We start from the raw sequence: 22,528 nt of genomic DNA on the forward strand, positions 1-22,528 counted from the left end.
CTTACTTCCTGTATAACTTCTGTGGTTATATGAATTGAAATCTGTTTATGGAAGACTTAAGTGCTAACAGGTCGTATTTGTCCTGCTTCTGAGTTATATCACACAGGATGCTTTTTTTCTATTTCCATCCGTTTACCTGTGAATTTCATCATTTATTTTTTAACAGCTTAGTAATTAGTCCATTATATAAATGTACTACTTATCTTTTTATTCATTAACAGACATCTAAGATCTTTTCAATTTATGGATATAATGACCAGGCCAGCAATGATCATGGATGAGCAAGTGTCTCTCTAGCAGGTTGTAGAGTGCTTTGTGTATATGTCAAAGTATATAGTATAGCTGGATCTAGAGGCCAATCTATTCCCAGCTTCTTGAAGAACCACCACACTGATTTCCCTAGTGGCTGCATGAGCTTGTGCTTCCACCAGCAATGGATGAGTGTTCCTTACTCCACATCCTTGTCAGCATGAGTTGTCATTTCTTTTATTGATCTCAACAATTCTGACTGGTATAAGATGGAATCTCGATGTAGTTTTGATTTGCATTTCCTTGATGACTAAGTATGTTGAAAATCTCTGTTTGTCATCCATTTGAGTTTCATCTCTTGAAAACTTTCTGCATAGTTCTGTATTCTATTCATCTCTTTCCTGCTTTTATTTATTTTTGTTTTTGTTTTTGTTGTTGTTGTTTTTGTTTTTTTGAGACAGGGTTTCTCTGTGTAGTCTTGGCTGTCCTGGAACTCACTCTGTAGACCAGGCTGGCTTCAAACTCAGAAATCTGCCTGCCTCTGCCTCCCAAGTGCTGAGATTAAAGGCATGCACCACAACTGCCTAGATGCTTTTTTAGTTCTTTACAATTTGAGATTCTAACCCTCTCTAAGATGTATAATTGTCATTGATAAACAGCTTTAATATACAGTGGTCTGATAGGATGCAGAGTATTATTACAATTTTCTTGTAACTAATGAGACTTGCTTTGTGTCCAAGTATGTGATCATTTTTGGAGAAAGGTCCATGAACTGCTGAGAAGAGAATTCTTTTGTGTTTGGATGAAATGTCCTGTAAATATGTTAGGTCCATTTGATTTATATTATTTAATGCCAGCATTTCTTTGTTTAGTTTTTGTCTGGTCTATTGGCAAGAGCGGGAAACTGAAGTCTCCCAATATTAGTATGTGAATGTCCATATGTGATTTAAGCTTTCATATTGTTTCTTATATACACTTGAGTGTTGTGTGTTTGGTACATAGATAATAAGACTTGACCTGTCTTGTTGGTGGATTTTTCCTTTGATGAGCATGTAATGTCCTTCCCTATCTTTTCTGACTAGTTTGGTTTGAAGCCTGTTTTGTCAGATATTAAAATGGCTATACCTGGATAGATTCTGTTTTCTAATCCAATTTGCTAGTCTGTGTACTTTATTGGAGAATTGAGGCCATTAATATTTAAAATTTACCAAAGAGCAATGTTTATTGATTCCTGTAAAAACAAAAACAGAAAGCAAGTGCTGTTACTGTGTGGGTTCCTTCCTCCTTCACCTCTGATCTGCTGGTCTGCAATTATTTATTCTTTGTTGTGGCTAACATTCTTTGGGTGTGGTTAACATTCTCAGACAGAGATTCTACTTCTAACACCTTCTATAGAACTGGATTGGTAGATACATAATCCTTAAATGGTTTTATTGTGGAATGTCTTTCTTCCTCTATCTATTAGGATTGAAAATCTTGCTGGGTATAGTAATCTGGACGGACATTTGGGGTTTCTTAGAGTTTGTAGAACATTCATCCTGGCCCTTCTGGCTTTCAGAGGCTCTACTGAGAAATCCAGTGTTATCCTAAGACATTTGCCTCTTTGTACATTGCATGGCCCTTTCTCCTTGAAATATTTAATATTCTTTATTTGGTCTACATGTTTGGGATTGTTTTTCATCATGAGGAAATTCTTTTCTAGTCATATAAATTTGGCGTTCTATGTGCTTGTTGTACTTTGATAGTCATCTCCTTTCTGTTAGAAACGCTTTCTTTCCTGATTTTGTTGAAAATATTTTCTGTACTTCTGACCCAGGTTTCTTCTCCTCCCGTTATTCCTGTGATTCATAAGTTTGCTGTTATCATAGTGCTACAGAGTTTCCTGGATGTTTTGTGCCTGGACTATTTTTGTCGAACATTTTCTTTGACTGACACGTACACTTCATCTACCTTGTCTTTAACGTCTGAGTTTCGCTCACCTCCATGTCTTGTACTTTATGGTAAGGCTTATTTCTGAAGTTTTAGCTTGACCTCCTAAAGTTTTCATTTCCAGCTTTATGTCAGTTTGGATTTTCTTCAGTGTTTCTATTTCTACTTTCATGTCTTGAGCCATTTTCATTATCATAGCCTTTGTGCTTTCATAGACTTCATTAAGAGATTTATTTATATCTTCTTTAATGTCCATATTCAAAATTGCTAATTTGAAGTTCTTGTTTTGGCTTTTAGCTATTTTACATTTCCCAAGTCCTACTGTGTAGAAGTTAGGTCTGGTTTTTCCTCCCAGCCCCATGATCCCAGAAATAAGACACAGACTCAAAATATATTTACGAATACCTTGGCCATATAGCTAAGCTCTTCTCTGACTAGATCTTAATGTAGAATAACCCATTTATTTTAATTTACATTCTGCCACATGGCTGGTTACTTGTGCTCAGGTACCATGAATCACTCTCCTCACATCTTCCTGAGTGACCGTCCCAGAATCTTTCTGCCTCCCAAATGTACCAGCTCTTATTTCCAGCCCAAGCCATAGGCTATCAAATTTATCACTGACAGTGACACATCAATACAGACACAGATGTTCATTCTCTTTACACTACTGTAAAAGGGTCACTGGATTCTGGTGGAGATGTATTGTCGTTGCTGTTAGTGATTATGTAATTGTAAAGGTTTCTAGGTATTTGGGCTTGGGGTAATTGGAATGATTTTAGGTATTGATATCTGGTCTTACATTTTTTGAATGGGTGTTTCATTTCTTCATTTCTGTTGCCCTCTCTGAATCTTGGGAAAATGTGGTTGCTGTGAGTTGCCTGGTAGGGTGTACTTCTTCAGGTCAATGGGTGGCAGAGAGGAATAGAGGCAGGCTTGGAACAAAGGCTGAGAGGGGCTTTAGGAACGAGCCAAGGGGAAAGACCTAGAAGTAGGGTGGGAGGTGTGGTGGGAAGGGGAGAGCCTGCAGATATGTTGTAGTAAGGCAAACAATTGTCTGGAGAGACAGGGTTAAAGGGGGTAAGGGGACCCTGGGTCTGAGCCAAGGATTGGGGTTGCCAATGAATGGAATTGGGCAAGAAGAGGGCCACCTGTAAGCAGGTTGTTACCAGGCTAAAGGTGAGAATTGACAGATCATAAAGGGGCAAGAAAGAAAGTATAATTCACCTACCCGAGTCCTTGCCAGATATGGCCACTGTGTTCCCAGGTAGAGAGTGTTTCTAGGTATTGGTGGCTGACACAAAGGCATGTGTATAGGATGTAATTATATATATACAGGTACATAGCCTGAGACCGAGACCACGTGTTTCTCCTAGCCAACACTTCTCCACAAATAGTGGCTCTGCCTCCCCAGAGCTCTGAGATCGCTCTGCACTCCCCAGTTTCTGCAGCTAGCTGGGGGCACACCCTATAGTCAGCCCATGCTCTGCTGTGGTTACCTCTTCCCTGGAGTCCACCCGAATTACTGTGAATGTAAAACACCATTCAATCTTAGTTTAGAATCAACAGATGAAACAACCGATGGGCGTGGACTATCATCCTAAACCATCAAGTATTTTGTTAGAAATCTTCCAGTGATGGAATCCACCATCAGATCTAACAGTACCCAGTCTACATTTCGCTTCCTTACCCTCCTGCTTTGCTGTCCAAAATGGCTGTTCCTTCCTCCTGCGTCCCTCTCTCTTCCAGACCCGGAAGGCCAGCCTCCTCCTCACCCAGCAATTGGCTTCTTGTCGTCTTTACTATCTAATCAACTAATTAGGGGGAAATTCCACTACAGATGTGGGGGACAAGATTTGGTAAACTCTCCTGAGAATAGGGGTAAAGAGGGAGGAGTGGCCTTGCAAACTGTCTGCTTACAGGGCTGGGAATGAGACTGGAGAGATACAGTGGAGGACATGAAGGAGTAGACATTGTCTACCTTAGCCCCAATTCTCTATGGCCATGGTGTTCCTAAGCAGAGAGCATTCCTAAGTATCGGTGGCTGGCACAAAGAAATGAGAATCCACTGCTGGGGTCAGGGGTGTGGTGAGAAGATCCACAAGAATAAAGGAAGCTGGGTCCATTCTATGGTTCAGAAAACAACCCCAGGGAATGGAGGTAGAAAGGGAAGACAAACCCCTGCAAGTGATCTGCTGCAGGGCTGTGGAGGAAACTGGAGAGATTGGAGAGCAGAAAGGAGAGTGGGAATCAGCTGCCTGAGTTAGGTCAGGAGTGTCCAGTGGGGATCTCAGGTAGAAAGTCCAGCCTGATTTCTTGCCTTGATGATAAATACATCTACCCTGATGCTTTCTCTACTCTCTTTGACGTTCCAACTTGTATCTCTCCAGGTATCTTCTGGGTCCTCAGCACTGGATTGGAACTGTTGAGTCATACAGCATTATAGTCTGTACAGCTACTGGGTTTTCAGTCTCTCCATGTGCAGATAGCCATTGTTGGGCTACCCAGTGTGCATCACAAGCCCGTCTAATAAAGTCCCTTTGGTTCTGTTCCTCCTCGGAACCCTGAATAATACTCTGATTTTTACAATTTCACTTAGTTGCTGACAGATTTGGGCCATATTTAATCTTTGTTTTTGCTTCTTATTCATCACATGATGGGCATGTCTGACAGCCATGACTTCTAAGGCTTTGGATTCACCCAGATTCAAACTTACCCAGATAGAAAGCATAGAAACAAGTAGGGTGGGGACTGTGAAGGACGTAGGATGTGAAGAACTTTATGGGCTCAGAGGAGCCATGAAGAAATGGGGCAACAATAGGTGAGGGAAGTCTGAGTACATCTGTGCTGGGGGTGGGATAGGGTAGAGATAGTCCCCATGCCTTCAGGGGGGGGGGACACTGTGTACTGAATAGGAACGATGAAAATGTGTTTCAAAATATGGAAATAACTTTCATATTTATGTCAATACTATTTGTCTAATTTACAACAGAAGAGGACCTACTGTTTAAAAAAAAAACCCCACAAATTTGTTTCCAAGTTAGCAGTACATCCAAATGCTTCAAAATTAAGAAAGATAAGTCCATCACAATCTCTCAGTGGGTAAAGGTGTCTGCCACCAAGCTTGACAACCTGAGCTTCATATTTGGGACCTATGTTGTGGAAGCAGAGAGCCAAGTCATGAAAGTTGTCTTCTGACCTCCAGATGGATGCCATGGCATGCTGAGGCCTGGAGGGCTTTGTACCTTGACCTGACTGGGGTTGAAGAGAAAATAAAGACATGATGGATACTACAGAAACAGAACACACACATGTACAGGTAGACTATACACACTCTGGTGGAAGGCACCAACTATTGTATCCACCTAGAACCTCAGTGTATTGATTATGTATGGCATGGGGAAGGGAGGCAGGGGAGGAGAGTTAGCTATAGAGATAGGAGACCTTGTAGAAGTCTCAGTCTGTAGATCTCTAGAGCAGGAAGCTGTAGTTGCTTGTTCTTTCATACACTGCTCAATATTTCCTAAACCTTTGTACTTGCACACATTGTCAACATTTGCACACGACTGGATAGCGGTTTTACCAATTCCGAACTTGACCTCTATGGGGAAGGTTTTACCAATTTCCCAAGATTCTAAGGCATTGGTTCTTGACTTGGCTGTCCCATGTCAACAACACACAACCTATTCAGTACTTTATCTGTTCTTTACACATTCATTTAATGCTTCTTAAGCTCTATACAATGACATGTACACATGAGCACACACCATACCCCTTCACACACAAATGCCACTGGAAAGTTTTTAAAAATCAGAATCATAAAGAGTAAACCAAATGAATCTCTTTCGTCATCTGCCCTATTTGCTCTCAGACTTTGTTTTTTAGTTTGTGTTTGTCGAGTTATCCTTTCAGTATTTCTTTATGGGTACACAAATGTATCAGAACAAAATATATTCTTATCTCTTTATTCACTGCATTGTATTAAAGGCTAAAAGTTGCATATACTATTTTGAGGGTGTTTTGTTTTGTTTTTGATTTTGTGTTTTGTTTTTTTACACAATAGGATAATTCTAACATCTCTGTATCCATGCCGGAAAACAACCCCATTAATGTTTTTACATCTACAAAGTGTTCATTGGGTAAATATACTATGGTTTACTTGGGACCTGTCTAAGCCTTGTCACAGCAAGTAGCTATGTGTACGCTCAGTATAGTGTTGCAGAAATGATTAGAAGAAAGATGCCCCAAATAGGAATGTTCCCATAAATTGTTAAAGTTGCCACATTCCCCTCCATAATGCTAAATTGTCCCCCCTTCATGATAAAGTGGTATAATCTTAAATTTTAGTGTTCTAATTTTGTTGTGCATTCCAAATATTTTGAGTGTGAAATGTCATTGATATGATTTGTACTTTTTTTCCAGTTTACTTTATTATTGCCTTAGTTTCTTTCCTGTTACTGTGATAAAATACTAAACAAAAGCAACTCAAAGGAGAAGGGGCTTATTTTGTGAAAGAGCACCTATCAGAATTGACCAGGCAGACCGTTTATAGCCAATTGAAAGTCTTTACTCCAGCTGGGACGCAAGTATAGTGCTGAGTGTTTATGGTAACGAGTTTTTAAAGGCAAAAACCACATCCTAATATCTTGCTCAGCAGCTGTGACAGGGGTGGTGGGGGTTGTGCAAGCAAACAATTTAACAGATTCTAAGATAAGCAGTTATTTAGAGGGTGAGGGTTGCACAAGCAAGCACTATAATAGAACCTAAGTGTTTAGCAGGAGGGTTCACACACTCAGGCAGTTTGGCAGAAGCCAAGTTAGCCGGAGCACCTTAACCTTGGGTTCCTACAATAGAGTTGGGTAATTTCCATGGAATTCTCCCTTAAGAAGACCAAGTTTTAGTTAAATGGCCTAAAATGGCCTCAGCTAGAATAAAAGATGGAAGATCCTTTACATTGTCTTTCCCTGACACAGCTTCAGCTCATAGTTCCGACAGACAAGTCCAGACAGCAAGAGCTTGATGCAGCTAGCCACATCACATCAATGGCAGGAAACACAGAGCAATAAACACGAGCCCTCAGATCACCGTTTCCTTTTTGTGTAGACCAGGACCAAAGTGCAGGGAATGGTGCCGCCCCGCCCATCTTTAGCACTGATATTCCCACCTCCACTAACCTGACAGGATAGTTCACAAACATTCCTGGAGGTTAAGTGTGCCTGGAGGCTTGGCTCCTCATTGATTCGAGATTCTAGCAAATGTGCAATTGTCACTACCCTTCATACCCACTCACCTTGTTAACGATGCATTTTCCATGCTCATGGACTTTTCAAAAGTTACAGAATTTCATTCACTGTTTCAATATTGTGACTTACTTTAAAATTAGTCCATAAAAGCCCCCCTTTCTACTCCAAAGTTACTGAGAAATGTACCTGTAGTTTTCTTTATAATTTTTATTTATTTTTAAATTTTAAATATTTGACATGGTTTAAGATTTATCTTTATAGTTTGTTTCCTTCAGTCAGCCAGTTATCCCTTTAACTAGTATGTGCTTTCATTTTATTGGTATTAAAATTGGTTGTTATCATATAAGACATTTCTCAATGGATTCACATCATTAAAATTTGTTATCTTGTTTCAGTAATATTTCTATTTATGCAGCAATATCAGCTTAGTTTATTATACTTTCTGGCACATTTTTGATTGATATGTTGACTCTCCTCATACTTCTTTTAGTTTTACTAGCGATTGACATTTATTTAACTTGAAATAATATCTGGGTTTTTTAAATTGGGATATTTGTACATTTAAAGATAACTTATGGTGCATTATTGGATAAATGGACAAGCAAAGGGTAAGAGAAATAAATAATTACAATATGCAATAAATAGAATATCAGTATTTTTACACATGGTACAACATGTATGGGCACTGAGGTATATGTGCTAAGTGAAATAAGCCAGTCACAAAATGGCAAATACTTTATAGTACCACCTATGGAATCTATCTAAGCTAGTCCTGAAATACAACAAAATGATAACTGCAGAAGCTGGGGCCAGGGAGAAGAAGGTGAAGTTATAGTTTAATGAGTGGAGAAGTCCTAGAGACAGTTGATGGTAATGGCTACACATATTCAATTCTATTGGTATATTCTTCAGGAGTTCTTATGTTTTTCCTTATATACATGCATGTTCTAAGCATTAGGATATGGCTATTCTGGGAGAACCATCATTTAGGAATGTGAATGAAAAACTGGTAAATGGGCAACATGGAACAACACTAGCTGTTAGAGGATATGTACTGGCTGGGTACATGTGATGAGCTATGTGGTGGTGAGGCTGAGAACTGGTTACCTCCTCGTGTTTGGGACCTGTGTAGCAATAGTCAGATTGCTGATCTTGAGATGGGACGACTGGCCTGTAGGAGTCATGTGTTTCTTAGCAGAAGGAAGAGGTAGGTTCATCAGACAGTAGTAGGAGTCAGGGCCAGGACATGGTGGGATGGTCTTACGCACAGTTCCATTGAGCAGTTATGCAACAGGAATAAGAAAAAGCAAACTGGAGCACACTTGAGACAAGAAATGACATTTCCTTCCTCCTGCAGTCCCATTCAGTAGTCTTTACTTACAAAGCATCATACTGTGGTCGCTATGAAGGGGAAATGCTGTCAAGGTCACATGTGGAGAGCGTCTGTCTTAGTCAGGGTCTCTATTGCTACAATGAAACACCATAACACCGTGTCCAAAAAAGCAAGTCATGGAGAAAAGGGTTCATTTGGCTTACTGTCCAGAGCTTATAGGAATTTGGCAAATGCTTGCCACTGGGCTCAAGGAAGTAGGCTCAGATAAGAATATTCACACTTGGGCTTGAACTCAGCCAAGGAACATGTGACTTCCCTTTTGTCTTGGTAATCCTGATAAGCCCCCAGACCCAGTGACTTGGGAACTTTGTTTATTGCTTTGTTTGATTACTACCTGGTGTGATCTCCTTGTTCATTGCCTTGTTTAATCACTTTGTCTCTGATCTAAGAACTGACCCTATTCTCTGCTAGTACCCAGAATGGTATAAAAACTGGCTGGGAAAATTAAAGTCGCTTCAGCCTCAGCACTGGCTGGAGTCATGTTGTAATGTTGTCTAAGTGTCTTTTCTTTTCAATCCTCACTCCTGCCCTTGGGACCCTGTTGACTGACTGAGCTGGCTTGGTCAGCTTACACTTCCATATCATTGTTTATCATTAAAGAAAGTCAGAATAGAAACTCAAACAGGGTAGGAACCTGGAGGCAGGAGCTGATGTAGAGGCCATGGAGAGGTGCTGATTACTGGCTTGTTCTATACTTGCTCAGCCTGCTTTCTTGTAGAACCCAGGGTCACCAGCCCAGAGATGGGACCACCCACAATGGGCTGGGCTCTCTCCCATCACTTACTAATTAAGAAAATACTACCTACAGCCCAATCTTATACAGGTGTTTTCTTGATATCCCTTCCTCTCAGATGACTTTAGCTTCTGTCAAGTTGACATAAAATGACCCAGAACAGCAACTATCAAAAGAATTTGAAACTGAGAAGCATTTTTTTTTTAAAGCAAGCAAGCAAACAAACAAACAAACAAGCAAAACAATCCTGGCAGTTATATTAGAACGAACAAAATAAAAATGTATTTCAAAGCTCTATTCCTAGTTGACTTTTATGTTTATATATTTTCTCAGTTAAGAGATTATTATTGCGTTATAAAGGAATAAAACAATTAGCACATAGGGAGTCCACTGGACACTTGATGTCAGGTAAAGATCCTTCTCCTGGACAAGGTGGCGATGCTGCTCTAGATGCTTCTAATTACGTTTAGATCCCACTTGGACACAATGCGCTGTGCTCCCCTTCATCCCCATGGCCTCGCTCATCCACCTCCCACTCCTACTGACTCCTGTATTCCCAGCTGGCCTCCTTCTAGCCGCCCCCCCCCGAAGGCATCACAGACAAGATGTTCTGTTCTTTCTTTCTTTCTTTCTTTCTTTCTTTCTTTCTTTCTTTCTTTCTTTCTTTCTTTCTTTCTTTCTTTCTCTCTCTCTCTCTCTCTCTCTCTCTTTCTTTCTTTCTTTCTTTCTTTCTTTCTTTCTTTCTTTCTTTCTTTCTTTCTTTCTTTCTTTCTTTCTGAGATAGGGTTTCTCTGTGTAGCCCTGGCTGTCCTGGAACTCACTCTGTAGACCAGGCTGGCCTCGGACTCAGAAATCCACCTGCCTTTGCCTCCCCAGTACTGGGATTAAAGACACGTGCCACCACTGCCCACCCCTTTCCTTTGTGTTTATAGGGCCCATTTAGGCATTCACAGCTGCTGAGCATCTGTGTTTGTACCCATCATGTCATAAACAGGTGACCGCAGACCTTCCCATCCATCAACTCCTTCAATGCTCCTGTATTCCCTCTTCTGTGATGTTTGCTGGACACAAGAGCAGGGTTACATAGATGTCCTGGTTGGAAGTGAACACTCAATAGTCATTTAGTCTCATCACTGTGGTCACTTATAGATCCCTGCTCTCATCATTGCCCACTGCTGAATCAAGGCTGAGAGTTGCACTAGTCTATGTGTATACAGATAAATGGTTACAAGGCAGGTTAATCCATTTGATACAACATCAGTAGTAGATTTCCCATAGCCTGGGACTTTCCTCACCTTAGGCTTTAATCAATTCTTTATTGCCAGGCATGTATTCCCTTCCATGCCTCTGCCTCAAATCTAATACAGAAGTTGTTGGTTCTTTTCCAGAGCATTCGTACCACTATTCCAACAGTAGACATATCTTTCCTGTCAGTTTAGTATTATAACACCAAGGGTCTATGATTGGGTGTGGTTGTTGTGGATGTCTTTCCTGCATCCACCTGCATAGCACCTTCCAGAACTATGAATGTTAGCGGGCAGGTAGGAAAGTTAGAGCTTAGCTTTAGGTTCATTTCTTTGTGACCTGTACCCAGAATACGTGGTGTCTTCATCAATAAGAAGTCGCTGTTTAGTTTTGCTTGTCAACCAAGAGCTTGGCAACAGCAACAGCCTGTATTGTTTGGGAGCCTCTGTGGGTTCTCTGGCCAACAGCTCATGGGAAGGTCTCCTTCACTTTGCCCTGGAACTTGACTTTGAAAACTGTGACTTTCTGAGAGTAGTGTTGACCACCCACATTTCTGTTCAATCTCCAGGGTTTTAGCGGGGGTTGGGTGGGCACAGTTAAAAACATTTCTGTTATGTTCTCTTGTAAAATTGTCAGTTCCTATATGGCTCTTTCATAATTCTTAGGTTTAGTTGACCTTCTTCCACCTTTTTTCTATCCTCCACATCCATCCCAGCTTTCCTCCTTTAGTGGTCCCCAATCCACTTTCATATTGTGTTTCACACTTCCCTCCTTAAGCTCTCTTCCTCTTACCTGATATTTATTGTGATTCCTTTCTTGTTACCTGGCCTCTGCTGACATTTCACCCTAACTTAAAATACAGCAATATAACACTTTGAGTTTAATATCTGTATGTAAGAGAGAATATACAGTGTTTGCCTTTCTGGGCCTGTGTTACCTCTCAGTGAAATTTCTTCCAGTTCTTCAGTGCTGAATAAAATTCCAGTGTGTGAACATACACATTATCATCAGTTGCTGGACATTCCAGTGTGTGAATATACACATTATCATCAGTTGCTGGACATTCCAGTGTGTGAATATACACATTATCATCAGTTGCTGGACATTCCAGTGTGTGAATATACACATTATCATCAGTTGCTGGACATTTGGGCTGCTCCCATTTTCTAGTTATTGTGAAGAGGGTAAGAGTGAACATGGCTATACAGGTGTCAGTATCATAGACTACAGAGTCCTTTGGGTGTACACACAGAAGTGGGCTATCTAGTCATATGGCAGATCTATTTTTAGCTTTATGAGAAACTTCCACATTGGTTTCTGTAGTGACTGTATCAGTTTACACTCCTACCACATCCTTGCCAGCATTTGTTGTTGTTTTCTTAATAAAGAGCATTCTTACTGGGGTGTGATGGAATTAGCATAGGTAAAACCTTTCTCAATAGGACCACAGTTACTCAGGAAACAAGGTCAACAACTGATAAATGGGACCTTATAAAATGAAAGAGCTTTTCAATAGCAAAGAAGCAACTTACAGGAGGTCAGTTAACTCTCTCTTTGAGAGCCACAGACTTGCTAACAATTCCCCCAACTCCAGCCATGAGAAGCCTCATTTGAAGTTGTGGGCTAGGGCTGTCTAAGAAAATCGCCCAAAACACAGCCTATTGCTGTTGTGTTTAATTACTTCCCAATGGTGGAAGGTGAGTCCCTATTGCTGATAAGATGCACTAAAGAAACAAGGCCCAGAGGCCTGCGATCTGGAACTGAAGTGAGTGCTCCCTAAGGACTAGTTTTCATGGTACCAAAAAAAATACTTTGCAAGCTTCCAAAGGAGAGAGGCAATCTACAGTCCCGCATACCTATGAACCACATCAAAGACCAATGTGGCACTATACCCTTACATGTGCAATAGTGGCACACATACTTTGGCAGTAGCCTACAATTTTCTAATTGGATTTAAGACCCACTCTACGAAAGGGATACTGTAGCTGGTACTAGATACTTAGCTAACTAATCAGTACTAGTGAAGTCATTTTTACTGGAGGAATCTTCAACCACTAGTTTACTAAACTAACATAACCCCTATCAATAATCTATAAACATTTCTACTTAAATAAGGACAAATACCCACAGGTGAGTGTACTCCTCAGTCCAGGTCAAGGGAACTTATCTTTGCAACAGAGGGTGACCAATCAACAGAGAGAGTTGTGGAGGCTGGCCTCAGTGGATACATCCACAAAACACTTGAACACCCAAGGCTCAAGGGACATTGTGGAAGGAAGGGGAATTGGGAGAGCCCCCTAAGTCAGAGGGCTTTGCTGTGAGATTGTGTTCCCTAGTTACATCAGAAGCTACACATATGAAGTCTATCCAGTATAACCAACTAAGCATGGGCTGAGCAAAGAGGACAGCAACAAACATTCCAAACTGAAGAGGAAAACCCACAAGGCCTCAGTCCTACACAAAGAACTATAGGCAATTGAGTATTTCTGGGACCAAGAGGTGTGGCCCTTCCCAGGGAAGAGCATACCAGTTAGTTGTCCAACACCAAGTGGTCAGCCCTGAAGACATACGGTCAAGTGTACAAGAGGCATTATATGGACTAAACAGCTTATCTTTGGGAATATATAAGTATATTTAAATACATGTATGCAAGCAGTAACTAAATAAAAAGAATGGGAGTAAACATTTGATAGCTATGTATCTGACAGGTTTAATATTTGTATATTATATATATATAATAAAGGTATTTTGCATAAATATATATGCATATAACACATTGTATACTATATTATATATTTTATTGGTATATTAAATTTATTTATTATACTTACTTATATAGTAAATATATTTTATATAAACACATCTATTTATATCATGTATATTATATAGAGAGAATATAAAAAGAACTAAAAAAAAAAATCAACATCAAGAAAACAAGTACCCTAATTAAAAATGGGCCTTGGAATTGAACAGAGAGTTTTCGGAAGAAAAAAATACAAATGAATAATAAACACTTTAAAAGGTGTTCAATGTCCCCAATTATCACAGAAATGCAAATCAAAACTACTTTGAGACTCCATCTCATGCCAGTAAAAATGGTTTTTATGAAGCCTTTCTGAATTCCAGGCAATCTCTATCTGCCAGTTTGACCCTAAAGCAGCCTCCCTCGAGCTAGCAAGTTTTTGTAACTTCTGTGCTTCTCCCTCTAGTGTCAAACATTTGCAAACATAATGGTGGCAACTCCTGGATCCCTTGAGCTTCAAGTGGCCTTCTGAGTCTCAGAATGCAATCAGTCTCTTCTAACACCGGTCTTCCCTCAAACTACCTGTTCCTTTGTTTAGAAAGTAGACTGGCTTTTTGCTTCTCTTGGGAGCTGCCATATGGAGTGAACGAGTCAGTGAATCAGTGATGTGTAACCTCTTTCTGGAAAGTTCTGGGAATTACCATGAGGAACACACAGAGAACAGGCATATACCTGCTGCAATAGTATAAATTGTGTTGGCTAATTTTAAATAAGATTTTCTTTGACTCTCTGATCTAATTTTTCTATCTTTTTTTTTAATAAGTGTTTTTTTTTTTTTTTTTACTTTTATAACCAAGCTTGGTGACAACTAATTTAAAAATCCAGTACAGTGATATTTACACTTCTGTGTTCTATGTGACTCACTTGCAAACCCACGTCTTAGCGTAAGAGTCATGGTGACATGTGGTCCCAGCACTCTATCACCTGGTCTGGAAGATAAAAGTCATCTTCCCTGGTATCTGAGACCTCTGACCTGAATGACATTTTTTTTTTCTCTTCAAGAAAAACAGAGTCATGGAGAGAGGAGACCAATGAGGAGAGTAAAGGACAATTATTAGTCTTAACTTCCAATGAAGCAAGTAGGTCAGTTGCCAGCTGCCGTGTGAGTCTGCTCACCCAGAAGCCTGCTCAATGTGGCAGTACAAGAAAAGAGAAGAGGCCATGTCTGAGACACACATTGTGAAACCTGCACTGGTGATGGGACCCTCTAATTTGGTCAGACGGTATGGCAACATAAGTCAGTCCAGCTTTTGGCTGACACAAACAAGGAGTTACGCTCAAGTGCGCTGGAGCGTTCCCATGAGCTGCCTGTTTTTGGTTTTAATAAGGCTCCATCTCTCGAGGTGTATTAACGGTAAATCATTTTTGCTAATTTAAAAACTAGGAAACAAATGGAAACCTTGAGGTTTTTCCCCACAACATGGCTACTTCTAATATCAAGATTGCCAGAGAGGTTTAGGGGATGGGACCATGGCTGTGAGAAGGAATCGAAAAAGTGTTTTGAGGTGGGGAAGTATTTTAATAAGTGGATTAATCTCTGTGGTTGCACAGCCGAAGAAACCGGGCCAGTGACTTCAAGGTAGAAGTCCTCAGAAACTTCCTAGTCAAGTCTCTCTTTAAAACAGAAGAAGAAAGCGAGGCTATGAGATAACATGGGCACCTGCCTAAAAAGTATGCCTACTGCATACTACATGGGAGGTTGCTGACTGTTCCCAAGGGGTACTTGAATTGTCTGCATGTATTTCATGTTTGTTTGTTTTGCTGGTAGGAGTACTAAAAAGTTATAGAGGCTCTTGGCGGAGGGGGGGGGTGTCTTCTCCTCTTGTAATGTTGGCCATAATATTCTGTTCTCTAACCAAAATTGCTTTATATGACTTCCCTTCCTTTCCATCAACTTTACACAGCTTATTTACAGGGCCAATCGCAGCCCAACATAATTTTATCTAATGTCTCCCTTCAAACTAGAGAAGCTAATAGTACTAATCTCATTGGATCTACACAAGGAACACTTTAGTTCATGTCTCAAAGTATTCAGAATAGAGCCTGCTGTACAAGGTTTGTGTAAACTTTGAGCTGTTTTAGAGACGTTGGTATAAAGGGAGAAAAAAGCTGTTTTCTAAAATTTTTATCATGCCCAAGACTGCCTGTTCTTATATCTGCTGGCAAAGGTCTGCTTTGAGGTCCTGACATTAATTATATTCTCAAGAATTTCATAGTAAGCCCCCAAAATGGATATAGGATGCTGTGAGCAAGGGTCAAAGAAAAGAAAAGAAAAGAAAAGAAAAGAAAAGAAAAGAAAAGAAAAGAAAAGAAAAGTCATAGAGTCATGTGTTAAGCAATTGGTTAACAATGGTAGCTTAGGCTTATTAAGCAAGCAGCATCTCTTACTGGGAGGGAGGGAGGGAGGGAGGGAGAGGGAGAGGGAGAGGGAGAGGGAGGAGAGGGAGAGGGAGAGAGAGAGAGAGAGAGAGAGAGAGAGAGAGAGAGAGAGAGAGAGAGAGAGAAAACTGCATTTGCATACTGTTCCAGGCATCTAGGTATGCTATGATGAACACAGATAAGAGATTATATATATTTTTTCAATGCTCAAATCCCCATCATCTGACCTTTCACCTGAATAACGGTTTTGGACCTGGGACAAATTATTAGGCCCTCTCCTTGGATACCCAGCTTCTCTCTTAGCACAAAACAAGTTCCCTTTCTTGGGACAACCTGTGTCCAAAACCTTTACTCCTGCCATTGGTAGTCTCATTACTGCTTAAGATCACTACGATTTTAAACCCTTTCATTCTTGGAATTCGAGTCTAAGTATGGGCTAACCACGTAATCTTCGATGGGCTGTTTTATCTCTGATCTTTGTTTCCTTCAATTTTGAGCATTTCATAAGGATTAGTCAATAGAGTGCTACTAGTATTATAGCAATACTTGGAGCTGTTGAAGGGTTGGGAAAATATCATATCATAGTCATAATAATATTGGTAGTATTTTTGAGGTCGTAGTATCTTATCATTAAACCTGTATAACTTTACTATGAAGTGGGCTCTATTTTTAACTTTGTGTCAAAACAAAACAAAATAAAATCACAAAAAATCAAGGCTTATAGAGACTCTTTTATCATTCAACTAACCTTTATAGAATGCTTTGTCTATAACCAGTTTTCTAGAAGCTCAGGATTCACCAGTACAAAACTTTCATTCTAGTAGAGAACATCAAATCAATGACTAAAACTACTACAGACTGTTCAGAGTTCTTCAAAGTAGACAACAGAGTCTTGTGGGAGTTTCTTAGATGGTTAGCTAACTCTCCATGGAGTAACCAAAGACGGAACAAGAAAGTATTCAGTTGTGAAGGCACTGCAGGGAAAGAGAAAAAAGTGTTCAAAATAAGATGGAACAATGCTGAAGAGCATCAGAAATGAGGTCTGCGGGTAATGAAGACACGAAGATCCCTCAGCACTGTGACAAAGAGCTGGACATTCATTTTCCTGCAATGGGGAGACTGACTAGGGAAAAAGCAGAACAATGATGATCTATCTAAGTTAAAACAGTTAAGTAACTATCTGATTTGGTGTGGTGAAAGGTTTATAAGGGCGTGTATGTGTGTGTGTGTGTGTGTGTGTGTGTGTGTGTGTGAGAGAGAGAGGGGGGGAGGGGGAGGGAGAGGGAGATGGGAGAACAGAAGAACAGGACTAAGGTAGATGAATGCATGTGAGTAATGAGACACCTGAATTTGATGTCTCACTGTATAATTCAGGCTGGCCTGGATCTCACCACGTAGTCCAGGCTTGCCACAAACTCATAGCAATCTCATATCCTAGATCTACCAAGTGTCAAGATGATAGGCATGAACACTCGGATGTTGTTACTTATCTTTGAGGTAGAGTCATTTTGACTGAATGATGGGTTTGGGGGGGGGGGATGAGAGAAAGCACTAGCCAGCAAAAGATCTCTAAGTTCAGCATCTAATCATCTTATAACCAATGATTAGAGTAAAAACAGGTTCTGAGAAAGAAATAGGGTATGCAAAGAAAGGAGGCACTTGAGTGAGGAGTTGAATGAGAGGGTTCCATGCAAGCGTCCAGATCTGGGGTCTGACAGGAGATAAAAATATGGGTCTGTTTGCATATACAGGAACTTAGAACCCGTGGCCTGAAGGAGAGAAGATACCCGGAGAAAAGGATCCTCCTCCAGTCTGAATGCTGAAAAACCCGAATCCTGATAGAAGAGACAGAGGTTAAGTGTCCAGGGATGTGAGGAGGGAAATTTGTTCCAGGTCATTAGTTAATAAGGAGTTGAATCCAAATTCTGAAGGCAGTGATTGTGAGGATTCCTGTGGGGTCAGACACAGAAAGAACCCTCTGCGTGGCCTCTGTGGCTCTTCCACTCCAAACTCCACATTTAGGCAGACTCTGAGAGATTCTCCCCTAGGTGGTCTCTAGGCACCATGGATGTTCCTAAAGCAGTCTAAAACATACAGGCATCTAGGTACTTCTTAAGGTGCTGTTTGGTAGATTGTAACACTACTACAACACCCATCTATATCTTCTCCCTCATTCACTCACTCATCCGTCAAATACTGCGTGTTTGCCATCAGATCCTGCAGTTCAAGCCCAGAGGATAACCTGGGAAATAACCCAGATGAAGTTTCTGCTCTTGCAGAGCTGATACTGGGAAGGGGGTTCCCCATTCCACCTCTGTGCCTTCATGGCTTCTCCATGGCTCATATTCATTCCCAGACTCACAAATGTTCTTTCTACCCTCCTCACCCTGTTCTTGCCCTCTACTTATTCAAATCCTCCATTTCTGTAGAAGACAGCATGTCTAAAAATAGCATGTTATGTTCTTGCTTGTGAGTACTGATCTATCTGCCTTTGGTTCTTGCTCCCTTCTGCAGAGATGCACACCTGCCTACAGAGAGATCAAGGGCCTCCCAGCAGACCCCAATATGGCAGCTTGTGCAGAGATAACAGATCTCTCTATATGCAAACTCATCAAAGAAGTAAGCCTAACAAAGCAGGCACATAGAAGGGGTTGGAATCTGAACCTTAGTGGGTGAATGTAGTGGGCATTGAGAGTTGCAGAGAAAAGAATGGAGTCAGAGGAAATAGTAAGTGGGATCTAACAAACTGCTTCAGGACACACAGGGAGAAGGCCAAGTCCAGGAGACCCAGGAAAGAGATTCTGGCTGTTCTAATTTATCCTACCTAGCACACTACCTGTCACTAGGATCAGAAACAGAGCTCTATTCTGTGCTTGTCTTAGGAGCCCAGGAGCAAGGGGAGCCTCCTGTAAGAAAGGTCAGTTCATCTTCAGCAGCACAAACTATATTAGGAACATTTTTCTGGGTGTTAACCTAATTAATACCAAAGCCTTCTCAATCACGGGGATTAGTCTAATGCTCTTCTATGAGTGGTGGGTCACTGGTGAGTTTTCTTATAGTCCAGTAGATGGAGCTATAGCTTTGAAAGGTTCTAGATGCTTCTATTGCTGTGCCCACAGGCTCTACCAAATGTAGGAAAGAAGGAATGAGGAATTAGCAATAGAAGAGTGTTAGTCAGTGTAAAGCAACTTGGTATAGAATCTGTGATTGTGTAGTTCCTGGTCTCAGTATCTGACCCCCAGAACACAATCAGTAGTGAATGAATACTGTGTCATCAGTTAGGAATAAAGTTAAAGTAACAATTCTCCCCTCCTTATTCTTTGTTTTGCTCTGATTGTTTGTATGTATATGCCTTTTGGACACTCATATCCAATTAAAATTTGGAATAACTATGTGAAACTTGCCTTCAGGTTCAAGTTGGTGCTTAAGAGAACATATTGGAAGAGACATACGCCCCAAAAAAAAAAAAAAAAAAAAAAAACAACAACAACAAAAAGCAACCAACCAACCAAACAAACAAACAAAAAAAACAAGAAAAAACCTGCTAGAGGCTCCCATCTGCTTCCCAGGCCCCAATACTGTGGCCTGGGCACTGTTTCTTGAAGGGTTTCCCTGCTACTTGCATCAGAGTTGTCGGATTTATTTGCCAAAATTCCGGTTCCTAGCCATACTCCAAACAATCAAATTTGGTTCTTTTGCAAACTAAGCGTAGAAATCTGTCTCAGATAGGAAGGGCAGCCAGCAATCACTTATCTGAATTCTCAAATTGTGAAGACTACTGAAGACTCTGGAAGGTATACATTTTTATTTTGTTTGGTTGTTTGTTTTATACACTCACAGTATAAAATCTGACCCATTTGCTATCTGAAGCCTAGTTCTCCATTTAGATTACCTGGCATAGAAATGCACACATCCTTTGTTATATAGATAGTAATGTGCTGGAGAAAAAGAATCTGCCCCTCACACTCTTGAGGACATCATGCAATGTATACTGAATTGTGACTCTAAAGTCCAAAGACTTTTTTGAGTTTAGAGGTATGGCCTAAATGTTTCAGATGATAGTCTTAAACTATGTTTTCAGGCCCTCTCTGAAGGTGATTTTTGAAGCAGGTATATTTCAGGTTCTGGGGTAGGGAGAGCCTAAATAAATAGTCTTGAGCAAGAGAAATAAAGATGCTTGCCACTAAACCCGATGGCCTGAGTTTAATCCCCAGAATCCACTTGACAGGAGAAAACTGACTCCTGCAAGTTGTCCTCCAACCACACAGTGTGCATAAGTATAAATATGAGTGTTCACAAACACACACACACACACACACACACACACACACACACACACACACACACACATACTTTTCTAACAAACAAACAAATAAAAAAAAATCTGGGGGGTTGCAATTCTCATCCCTGAAAATGAAGGATGATCTTAAAGACTTTTGATTCCTAAAATTTTGACTCTCATGTTTCTTCAATGAAAATTTTATTACTTGTATAAGTGTTAGATTATAGCACCTTACATAGTTTTGTTTTTAAATTTTGAAGAGAAAAATCTTTCTCTTTTAGATTTGTAAAAAGATTAATGGTGTGTGTGTGTGTGTGTGTGTGTGTGTGTGTGTGTGAAGGGAAAGAAATGTATTTAGGCTGTTTAATATTTTTATGTTCCAGGGCTGAGGGCATAGTTCAGGGTTACATGTTTGTCTGGCGCCAAACGATCCCCAACTTTGACCTCAGCATCCCATAAATTGAATGTGGTGAGGCAGAGACAAGAGGATCAGAAATTCAAGGTCATCTTTGGTTACATAGCAAGTTCAGTTCCAGGGCAGCCTAGAGTTAAATAAGATTCTGTCCAATAAGAAAGAAAGAAAAGAAAACAAAAGAAAGGAGAAAAGGAAAGAGAATAAAAGAGAAAAGAAAAGAAAAAAGAAAACTTTTGTGATCTAATGTATAACTACTAGAATCCAGAAGTCATGAATACAGAAGGAGTCATGGAATATTTTAGAACTCCATATAAGATATGGAGGACTAGAGAGGTAGACTAAAAGAAAACTGGAAATGCTTTCACTACCAGCACAGAACTTAATTAGGTCAAAAGTCAACAAGCTGCCTTCAGCAGAATTCTCATGATCCCAAAGCCACATGACTGGGATCTCTTTCTATATGGTGATGTTATAATTAATGATTATATAAAAAGCCCTATTAAGTTTTGAAACAAGATGTTAAAATGCCCAATTAAGACATTCATATAACACAAATTGGAACAAAACAAACAAACAAACAAACAAACAAAAAACGGAGGTCTAAGTTCACTTCCTCACGAACAATAGGCTGCGTTGTGTTCTTACACAAGGTGTCCATTGAAGTGCTGATGTCCAGCTCCTTCGCTGGAACCTTACTTGGAGATAGTAATGTTATACAGATAATCTGTGAACGTGTGAAATGCTAAATTAAAGGCTCTAGGATGAGCCCTGATCCACGTGCTTGTTTTCATATGGAAGGAAAGTCTGTGCTTGGAGATGCAGCTCCCTTGTTAAATTTTTTTTTTATCAATTCTTTGTGAGTAGTTTTACATCGTGTACCCCAATCCTACTCCCAGTTGTCTCCCCATCCTTTTATATCTTCCCCCAGCCCCACAAAAGCAAACAAATAAATAAAACATAAAAAAGCCTCATTGTGGAAGCTATAGTGTGTCACAGTGTCACACAGTACACATTTTGTCCACACTTCTTTACTTGCAAATGTTCATTGCAATGAGTCACTGGTCTGGTTCGACATCTCTGGCTTCTACTACACCATCAGTACTATCAGACTCTCCCCTGGACTCCTCTTGGATGTTCTGTTGTTAGCCTGTTTCCTGGAGATCCTGCAGCTTTGGCAGTTCATAGATGAGATCGATATTGGGGTGAGCCAACCCAAAGCCCTGGACTTGGGTTTGGATTTATAACAGTTTAAGTTGTTAACAACATAAATTTGCACAAAACCCTGTCCTTTAACTTCTCCTGTCCCCATGTTTTATTGTTAATGCCATTTACTTACTTATTTGTATATTGTGCCCCTTTAGGCCCTTAGTGGGCTTTCAGTTATCTTTAAGTCATTTGCTTATCACCATTATATTCTTGGGCTTTTTTTTGTACATGATTATAATTTTTTTCAATCAACTTCATATGTTTTCTTGTTGTCAGTTTCTTTCACTTCAACATGTAGGACTGGTTCCCTTTAGATTTCTCTTAACGAGTTTAATAATAGTAAAATACCACTGATTTTGTTTGGTTCAATACGTTTTCTTCATTCTTAAAAGACAGTCCTATGTGGCATAATATTGTTGTTGTACGCTAATTTCTTTCTCACATCCTTCTATCTCCTGACCCGAAAGATTTCTCCTAGAAAACCTACAAAGACTTCTACAGAATCTTTCTTGTGCAGTGAATTAATTTTCCCTTGATGTTTTCAGTGGCCTCCCCCGTATTTCAGCCCCCAGAATGCAGTGGTTCTTCTTTGCTTCCTTCATGTTAAGCTACTTGTCTATGGTGTTTCTCCTGAAATAGCTGTAGGTTTGC

The sequence above is a fragment of the Mus musculus genome, chromosome 10, assembly GCF_000001635.26.
Source record: "Mus musculus strain C57BL/6J chromosome 10, GRCm38.p6 C57BL/6J".
Lineage (NCBI taxonomy): Eukaryota > Metazoa > Chordata > Mammalia > Rodentia > Muridae > Mus > Mus musculus.